Consider the following 10,932-nt stretch of genomic DNA (forward strand, 5'->3'; position numbering starts at 1 on the left):
CTATAACGGGGGTGCACAAAGGTAGATTTGAGCCCCAGGGGGGAAACAAACATGGACAAAGCAAACACTGGAAAAGTTCAACTGCTCGGTGCGAATTAACTAGGTCGACCACGCAGCCGCCCAGATGCGACACACCGGGGTGGAACAGGCGCGGTGTAGGGGTCCCGCGATGGAAGGTTCGCCGAACAAGCACCCCCCTCCCGTCCCCCTGTCAGCTCGCTTGTCACTCTCCGCTCGTACCATCTGGGCAGTGGGCACCCTTTCGCCGCTCTGCCTACACGAGGCGGCGGGCGCTCGGGGGAAGGGGGCTGCTCCCTCTCAACCCCCGCGCCTCGGTCCTATCCATCCTCATCACTTCGTCTCGGCGCTCTCCATTCCTGTCATGTCGGGGACCAGCTGGTGGCTACCTTGTCGAGTTGCGCCATATGCCGGTGCTGACCTCCACCGCTGCACGGGGCTAGCGGGTAGTTCTATTTTTTTTGTTTTTTTCTTTAATCTCCGGGAGCTAAACGATCGGACTGGGGGTAATAATTCTGCCGGCGCAATATGGGGAGAAGTGAGGAGAGAAGACAAACAGTAGGACACAGCTGTAGGGGCCGGTAAGGGTCAGAAAACTGTCTTAGAGATTTCTGCTAGCAACGGTACCGCGATGGAGTGAACGGAGAGAGACAGTTATGAAAACACAGATGAAATTGCGTCTATCAAAGCACACTTGATTAATAAATATGCCAGAACTCTTTTATAAGACCTCAGATGCTTTCAAAACAAGAAATCCATTGTTTTAGTAGTCGAAGCAAGTGTCTAAGCGGAATCGACGGATTCTACTGAGCTAGCATTGGTTTGCTAAACTCATTAGAAACTTGTCATCTCAGTGAACACCTCTGCGGAAATTATGTATGGACATTCCTCCATATTCCTTTTAGTCTGTTGATATGTTACAAGTTAAATCGAATTGATCTCCCAACTCACTCTGATTGTTTCAGTGCTCAAAGATGCTTCACTTCAAATCAGTTCGAACTACAGCTCACAATTGTTTTTGGCCTTATTGAGGCAGCTTCACTCCGCTATGGGAGTAACTAGCTACGGTAGGAGAAGTGCTCACAGAATTGACCACTGGTTGAAAAATGCTATCTTATCTTGAACAAAAATGACTTGAAAGTGCTTGAATTATCGAAATTTGTGCTCGATTGATTGGGTAACACTTTACATTACGGGCCGGTAAGTGCATGGTACTTACGTGGTAATTCTAGGTACTTATTGTGGTACTTACAGTGCTACGGATAAGGAAGGACACTATAGTGAGAATTACAAGGTATGTACTGTGATACTTCTAGATACAGTGGTAACTCTTAGTATTGAAGGTTGTACTTATTGTTTTCCCTAATGCTGCTTTATATTGTTTTATAGTCACACAATCCTAGAAATATGTAGAAGTACCACATTTACTACCTATGAATTGCTGCTGTAGTATCCTTGAATTACCAATAAGTACCATCTGTATCACTGTAAGTACTAGAAACTATCACTCAAAGTGCCAAAGTAAATAGAAGTACAACCTTCATTGCTAAGAGTTACCACTGTATCTCTTAGTAATGAGAGATACAGTGGTAACTCTGTGTCTCCCTGACCCTAATCCTAACCCTATTTATTGGTAATATCCACTGTAAGTACCACAATAATTACCAAAAAGTACCTCTGTAATTACTACTGTACCACAGTAAGTACCACTGTCATTACTAGCAATTATCACTGTAAGTACCACGGACTTACCGGCCCTTTATGTAAAGTGTTTCCCATGTGTTTCATATATGCAGAATACTGTACATAATTCAACCATAAAAGGAGTGGGAGGAAGTAAATTTACAAGTTCCCACCCTGTAAGTATCAATTTCATTCATGAATACAAGTTGCCAATTTTGATCATGAGAAGTCTGATTTGATCATTGCCAATGCAAAGAATAATTTTGCTTGTCTATGACTTTTTCTTGTCTCATTTCAAGGGTTTTTGTCTTATTTTAAGCGTCCAGTTCCCCTGTTAAGCCTCAGTTCCCCATGATCCTCTCTCAAAGGAAATATCTACTGTACTGGATCGACTGCTCTGCCTAGTTACCACTCAAACTGTGCCAGAGGTTTTCCAGGTCAAAGAGAAATTAATCAGCTTCCTCCTCCACTCGTTTCCTCGCCCTCTGCTCCCTCTCTCTCTCTCTACTGTCCCCCCCCCTTTTTTTAAACGTCCCCCGGGGGCCCTCCCCTCTGTTCGCGGCGCTGCACCGATACCGTATACCTGTCTTTCCTTCAGGGAGGACAGCCCCATCGCCCATTCCAAACACATCCCAGGGCCTCAGCCACAAGTGACAGCACCCCCACCGCACCCCGCCCCGCACACACGCACCCCGCCCGTGATCCAAGCGCTCCCCGTCACATTTACATTTCAAACCGCAGCAGCTCCCAACCCAGCGCATCCATTATTTACCAGCCTCTGGCCAGTGAGGAGAGAGGGATGGGGAGAACCTTATCCGAACTTCCCAGGTTGAGTAGTATCCGTGTCTCCTCAGTAGCTGGCACTTATATTTTTGGATGGAATTTGTTAATTTTGTCACTTAAAGTCTTTGGAAACTTTTGGAAAATAACTGAAGCGACGTTCCTAGCACTTTGTCGCAGAGAAATCGGAGTAAGGCGAGTTTTAGTTCGCGGTGAGCACTATTAATAGAGTCTTTTTTCATTTTTCATGTCATGTTCGTGTGGAATTGTCTGGACAAGTCTTTTACGAGGTCAGGTGAATGTTTTCTTGGGAGGGGAGTTGAGAAACGGTCATGAACGCAGACGCAGAAGGATTGGGGGCGTGGTTAGAGAGGGGCTGTGTGTGCAGTTCTTTTCATATTCCTAGCAATGAATGTGTTTATAATAGCCTCTTAAATCATCCAAAATGACCATGGGAATGATATTTACGCTTTGAAAAACGCTCGTGATTCAAATCTTGAGCCTCAATTAATAAAGAAGAAGCTGCAGCTGTCTGACAAATCATTTTTAGTGCATTTAGCTTTGACTTTTGAGCAAACAGCTTTAACTTGTGTGGCTGCACCGTTGTCGGGCTGATTCTTGTGTTCGTTCGGGGTAAAATTGATTGAAAAAAAGATCTGGGTCTTTTCTTAATTGAGATCGGGTTTTGAAGCTTTCACCTTAAAGAGCCGCTTAAAAGAGCCGGTCAGGAAGGCAGAGGTAGGTCAACGTTAGTGTCAATTACTCCAACATTTCCAACTACTACTTACTTTGACCCCTCCTGGAACCGCCACCTTACCGTGGTGGAGGGGTTTGAGCGCCCGAATGATCCTGGAGCTCTGTTGTCGGGGGCTTCGTGCCCCTGGTAGGGTGTCCCAGGGCAAACAGGTCCTCAGTGACGGGTCAGACAAAGAGCGGTTCAGAAGCCCCTTATGAGAGACCAACAGGCCCGGTTTATCGTGAGGCCGTCCTCCTGTGGACCCACCACCTGCAGGAGGAGCCATAGGGGGCTGGTGCAGTGTGATTTGGGCAGCTCCAACAGCTGCCCCCACGACCCGGCAACGGACAAGTGGAAGAAAATGGATGGATGGATGGATGGATGGATGGATGGATGGATTCTTTGAGCTAAAATTGGCAGGTTCAGCCCTTGGTCTTTTTTTTACAATGAAGAAAATCGTCCCTCCGCCAAGCTAACTGGACACCCTGTGACACTGTATGGATTCTCGTGGGTTTGTGAACTTACACATTCAGCTTGCATCTGGTAGATAGATAGATAAATAGATATAATCCTGGACATGCCCCCTGTTAACACCATATATTATCACCATGTCCCTTCCTGACGGGATCTCAGCGCCCAAGTTTGAAACTCTTCCTCACGCCTCCCTTCTTTGTCTTTTGAAGTCTCTCCCGGTTTCCCTTTACTCACCCAACTCTTTTCCGTGGACCGAATTCAGACCCACACACCTGCAGTGTGGCTGGCCTCTCCTCCCGCTCTGACATGCACCGCGGGTTTCTCCTCATCCGGGGCCAAGTGCTCTGGCGCGGGCCCCTGTTCCGCGGTGCTTGGCTGCTGCTCGGAGAGGCACTGATGTCCTCTCCAGCAGGCCCCCCCCAACCCTCAGCGATCACAGCGAGACGCAACCACAACAAGCCCGCTCCCATGTCCTGGCAGCTGTTCCGCAAACTAGCGCGGCTTTAGGCTTTAACCACAGGTGGGGATGAATGTAGTACGCCGCGCATTTCTGGGTCTTAGCATCACCTGAGCGTCACCACACGGCTGCTGCTGCTGCTGCTGCTGAGTGGGAGACTTCTCACGTTGCCTTCAGTGATGTTCGGGATGCCGAGCGTTCGCACCTCCGCCGCTCTGCGTAAAGGTGCGAGAACGAAAGCACGCTGGAGTTGATCAAAAAAACGGTCAAGCTCCCTGCCAAGTGATCCGCGCTAATTTGACACGCTAACGCTCGTTTACAGACAGCGTGCAGCTTAGCCTCGAAGTTATGAGTGCGGGGTTGGAAACGGCAAAAAGTGGAAAGACTTAGTGAGGTTGGAACGCAAGGTGTTTCCTTTGTTTCTTGCTGCAGAGTAGCCATGTGCTCAGGGGCTCAGGGTGTGATGGGAAAAGAGTTCTATCCACAGCAGCAGTGGCTCCCAAAGTTTGATCAAACATTATTCATAAAACAATACAGGGCATTCAAATTCATTACAAGTCATTCAATGAAGTTTGTCAAACTAAGGCCTTAAGGGGAGACACCACAGGCAAAACTCAATTTTTTCAGTTTTCAGGTTTTGGGTCTAATTGGTCTCTGAACATACTGTATAAGCTTTCACCCGGAAACAGAAAATATGCCTAATCTTCACAATAACATGTTTAAATGTTGCGCTGATTCAATGTTCCCCCATAGACTTATATGGGACAATAAAATTTCAAGGGCCTTTTTCTCAAAACACATTTTTCTGTCATTGTGGCGACACTATGTCCACGTCAGTCGGACCTAAAGACTTCACATTTTCCAGCCTTGGACTGAACAATATTTGGAAGATTTTTTCAGAGGGATTTTTTATTATCTAATCCCTTAAGCCCCATTTATTGAGTTTTGAATGTCAAAAAATAAGGCAAAAATTATTTTTTTACACATTTTTCCACTAAAAAAGAAATCCAAAATCCCTTCTGAGAAAGTCTTGGTAACTCATTCATCAATAAAATGAAACAATAAATTTGAATGTAGCTCTGTCCATTATTCTGATTTCGTCGCCGAAAAGATGGGAAATTTGGGGCATTTTTAGGCACTGTTTTTCCATACAGAGATATGTTCTTACCTGAGCTTAGACGAGTTGATGCGTACCTGTCTGGTCTTTGTGCGTGCCCTCTCCCAGCATATTCCTTTGGACCCAAACGGGGGTGAAGTCAGAAGCGACCAAGCTCTTCCACGTTTAGTATAGTTCCAAGTATAGTTACACAAAATTAAACATGTCGTGGTCTAAGCGGATAAAAATGGGTACTATATTATAAGGCGTAATGAGACCTTCGGAGCACTTCGACGTAAAGTGAAGATACTGTTGAAAAAAGTTTGGGTTTTTTGCATTTGTGGCATTAAAAAAAATAGCAACTGGGCATTAAAATGGAAAGATGGCCTTTATTTAATTAACAGTAAATACAATAATCATCCTTGTTTACAAAAGTGTGTGAACTTTTATAAGGAAAAAGTTAAGCACATGGAGGCATCACAAGTAGCACTACAGGAATCTAAAAAGAGGCAAACGAGGAGGTATCCGACCAAGACTCACAGCTTGGCCACACAAGCCTCTATCCCTGTTGTTCTGATTAATGTTCATCCACTGGAGAATAAGACAGATTGTATTTGTCTGCTGTGCTCTTCAGAAGATGGTGAAAGACTGTCGTGTTGCGGAGGGAGCTGTGCAGACGGAGGAGGAAGGATGCTGACCAGTGCAGGACACCACGCTCTGAAATTGGGACAAACCCCGGAGGCGCTGCACCGTTTCCGAGGAGACTTAACTCCGATTTCTCATACCTCCAAACCGTCCTGCTCAGGTTGGCCAACAATGGCGGCGCTCAGGACTAACCCAACACCGTCCTCCACAAAACATCCAAAATCCGACCATCTCCGGGTGTTTGTTTGGGTGGCATTATGGTTAACCAAAATCCTCACACTTCTCCGTCCCACCTGGTCGCCCCGGCAGGTCCCTCTCTCTCTCCAAAACAACTTGAACTCCAGTCGCCCCAAATGAGTCCGCGGGATGCAAATGGTTCCCAGGCAGGTGAGAACACGTGGAACCCATCCAGGAGTGTCCGTGTGTGTGTGTGTGTGTGTGTGTGTGTGGTGGGGCACCGCGATCTACCCCCCCTCGCTTCTGCTACATGTGTGGGCCGCGCTCGGGCCGGTCACCGTACGCGGTGACCGGCACGGCTACAATCCTGCACCTGTGCGGATTCGAGCGGGGTCAGATGTAAAACTGCAAACATCTGGAACCGCGGCAAAACAAACATTATCCGTGAGGAGGTGTGTGGACGGAGGGGCGCTGGCAAACGGGGGGCAAGTGCTCGGGGAAGTCTTTGGAAACCAGTAGCGATTGGAGGAAAAAGCCAAACTGCCAATGGGATAAGAGCAATTTGCCGACCCCAATGGCAAAGAAACGAAATGTATCGAAACGAGTCCCAAACATCTCAGAAAGTCTTCACCAAAGTCTTCCCGAAATGAGCTTTGAATGTGTGAACTTTTCTTCCGTTTTGTTGGAAGCCCGTTTCTTCACCTTTTTGGAAAAAAACGCACCCCCTCCGCTCCAAGGCGTCACTCTCCACCTTCCCTCACCTCAAACCTGCACTAAACCCACTCTCGCCTCGCTCTCCTCGGCGCCACTCCGAGGCTGTTTACCAAAGCCTCTCCGCGTGACGAGTTAGCGACGGCGGGGGAATCAAAGCCGCCGCCGCCTCCCCTTTGAAATGTGCGCCTCGTATTAGCAATAAATATTTCAAGTAGCAGCGATATCACAAGATGCAGAAGAGGCCGGTAGCGTGCAGCTGTTCGCCAATCCCCCCTCCCACCCTCACTTCTCTTCACCCCGACCCGCGACTTGGAACCCCCCACCCGCCCCCTTTTCCCTTTCTTGTAGCCGGCTGGGTTTTGAAGCTCATTTGTGCGTCGTGCAGATAAAGTCGCCAAAGTACTAGCGGCGGCGTTGCCCGGGTAACGCTGGTGGCGGGACGTCGGGGAGGGCCACCGCTCCGTAACTGCTTCATTTAGGTGAGCTAATTGCATTCCGCGCAGTCAGGGGAGGGAGAAAATGCTGAAGCCACACTCAGGGTAGTGTTTTTTTAACTTTACAGCGAAAAGGAAATGTGTCGGAATGTGTTGAATTGTTTGTTTGGAAGAGAAGAATATGTTTGCCTTTAAAGGGAATGTCCAAAGTGAGTGGTGGTTTCTCCTGCAGAAGCGCTTTGATCTGCACTTCCTGGATGTTATTGCATCACAAGGTCCTCCATATTTCTAATATACCTTGAAAGTAGTCAAATTACCTACAGGCCACTTAACGCCACCACCTAACAATTCACCCAATGACTAGAATAAATACAAGCATTTATTTTATTACTGACATTTATATCTTTGTATATTTATATCAAAATGACCAAACATAGGTACAAAGGTGTGCAGCGGCGCATTTCTAAGTGTTTCTAGTGGTACAATGTGTTAGCTAATTGGTGATTAGAAAACCTTTGTGCAGTTATACTAGCACTGCTGAAAACTGTTATTGAACTGGCCTGGGTGACCCCAAACTTTTGAGCGGTCGTGTACTTCTTTAAAAAGTCACTGATTCTACTTTACTGATTACCTGGTTTTAAAGGTAGTCAAGTCAGATTACCTTATTTTGTTACAGTGAGCAGCTACCGTAGGGTGACCAAAAAAATTGGGACACAATTTGGGATTATGCTGTAGGGGGTTCGAAATCTTGTCTGTCTTTTCCCACGGTGAATGGAGAGCGCACATAAGTTTATTGATGGGATGCCCCTTGAGATGTGCCATCTCGTTTGCGAGGGGGTCCATTAACACAAAACACTAGTTACGGTTAACAAAACACAGTAAAAGACAAGATACAGACAGGACAAAACACACATTAGGACAGTCGCACAGACAAAACAAACTTGCTCCATAGTCCTCCCAAACCCCTCCAAGATACTTAGACAAAATTTACAAAGTAAAATAAAAATAAATAAATAAAAATAAATAAATAAAAAACAACAGCAACAGAAATATAATCAAAAGGAAACAATTCCAAGAGATGAGGTAAAAGTACAAAATTACAAATACACTTGAAGAAAATAAGGAGGCTCTAAAAAACCCCAAACATTGTTAAAGAACGAATTGATAAAGGTAAACTATTCCAATCAGAGGGGGCTTTGAACTGAAAAGCTCTATGGTAAAACTGTTAACTGTTAATCAAGGAGATGCTAGCATTGTGATATTTAATTGGTTTATACTTGCAATTGACTTTCACATGGCCCAAAAACAGTCATTATCAAGTGAAGTGTGTTATTTTGGACTATATTAGCCAAAAAACCACCTGGGACGGAGACTGAGTAAAACTGGGACAAATCAATGGTTTTGGAGAAATCTTTTAGGACATGGGACTAAGGACTCAAAACTGGGACTGTCCCGGGTAAACTGGGACATCTGGTCACCCTAAGCTACCGACAACATCTCGACATACAAATGACGTCACTTTACTGAAGTGCATTTTCACAGTAACACCAACAATGCTGACACAAACTCAGTATTTCTCTCTCCTTCCATTGTTATTTATGTTTGTCACTGACTTGTCCTCGTACTGACAATGTGACTTCTCACTTACTTCCCAAGATGCAAAAAGAAATATCCTTTTACTAAGGAAAATGACAATTCCCCCGAGAATTTGTTGATATCCAAATTCTAAGCCTTATTTATTGAGATTTGAATCTCATGTGATTTTTTTTTCTTTCACAGATTCCTTTTTCTTTGTCCATTTCAGTGCATAAAGTGCCATATTTCCAACTGAAAATATTAAATGAGAAAAACTTGTCTCGCCTTAATTACAATTCCTAAAAGCTCCGAGGCCCGAAGTTAAAAGTCATCAGTGGAATGAACTGGATAGAGTAAATTAATTGTCACAAACCTAATCACAGTGCTCCTCTTTATTTACCTATTTCCCCTGAGCCTGTATTTTTGCCCACAGAATTGCCCTTCACTAAATTCTGTCTCTCTTTCCTTTTGCTTTTTGGTTTTTGAAATGAAAATCTTTGGCGTTCGGACCTCGACGTGATAGATGTCAGTGATGTGATGTGATGTGATGGATGGATTTATTTGGGGAAATTTGGTGGAGCGACTGTGGTTGCTCATGGTTCTGCCTCCGTTGTGATGAAGATTGGCAAAAATTGTCTTGTAATTTTCACCAAACATGAGTAAAAGTACCTCAAGAGAAATCTGCCATCGCTTTACCAAACATTTCATAACGTTGTAGTCATCAGTTGAAAGAATGGCGCTGAAAAGATTGTCGCCTCGCCCCTTCATTTTTTTTTTTTTGTCTTCTTTGAGTCTTTGAACCTCCACAAGAGCCCCGTCTCGTGGATAAAGCCGGCCCGGGAAGCCTTTCAGGGCCAGGGGTAGGAATGATTGGTGACTGTTGAAGAGTGCCGAGGTTCCTGACCTCACAAGACACTAGACCCGACTTAGACCCAATTATCCAGGCACTCGGAGCGGACGGGGGGACCGGCCTGGCCGTCCAGACCACTCTCTCATCGGATGGACAAAGTAGTCTGGTATAGTGAAGTGACATTCAGGCCCAGATTGGATCTTTTGAACGCCTCTTCGACGTACATCGTAAATCTCAATTGCGAAAAGCGCGGGGCATAGCAGAGCAAACGGAAAGCTTTTGACCTGATTTGACGAAGCAGTTATAGCTTGGTTTCTTCAACTGTTGAGGCCCAAAGTTTGAGTCACATATTTCAAAGGGTATCTCTGTGTCGCTGTAAGGTTGTGTTCTTCTAATCAAAACTTCTGCTTCATCCGTCAGTCAACAACAAACTGTTGCGCAAAGACACGAGTCACAGTGAGGAAGGCGAAGGCGGCTGCGTTTGGAATTTCTAGCATTTTCGGGGGTTCTGTCGAGATCGAGATGCCTCTTCTGTAATTTCAAAGCAAGACGAAGCAGCGGTGACTCAAACAATTTGAGAAACCATAAACCTGTTCGGGAGACTTTTGCCAAATCCAGTAGCATGGGGCGAAATGTTTTAAAGAGCTTTCCTTTTCTCTTTTTTTCAAGAACAAGACAAGTCACAAGAGGTCACTACAATCTCTTGGAAGACTTGTCTTCTCTGCTATCTCCAGATCACTCCGAACCAACCTGATCATTTGTCTCTCCTGATTTACAGAGTTTGGTCCGTCACCTGTTGATTCCGCTGCGTTTGAAAGATAAATATAATACTTTCTGCTTCAGTAGGCCGCACATTTGAAGCCATTTTAAGGACAGTCGGCGGCATCGTGAAGTTGAACAATCAATGCCAATGACTCGCAACAAGGAAGAAGAAGTATCTCCGTTGTGTTGCTGTACAAGCGGTTCACTTGGGCGCGATGTTCATACTTTTGAAGCTGCAAAGTCATGATTACCAACACTTTTTGACATAATCTGTACTTTTTACTTGATTTGACTTTTATTATCTCTCCTAATTTGACTGGGCGAGTAATATTTGACGAGTATCTTATCCATCTCATTGTTTATCTTCCAGTTTCCAGTAGTCCAGTTTCATCGCCTTTCAGTTGGTGCCGGACGTTTTTGAAGTCTTTTTCAACCTCCTGAAAAATTTCCATCATTGACTAAACGTTTTCATTTCATTTGATGGCGGAAATGTTACGCAAGGTAGCTTTAATTTCCTCCATAACACTAAAC

Source organism: Gobius niger, assembly GCF_951799975.1.
Source record: "Gobius niger genome assembly, chromosome: 23".
Classification (NCBI taxonomy): Eukaryota; Metazoa; Chordata; class Actinopteri; order Gobiiformes; family Gobiidae; genus Gobius; species Gobius niger.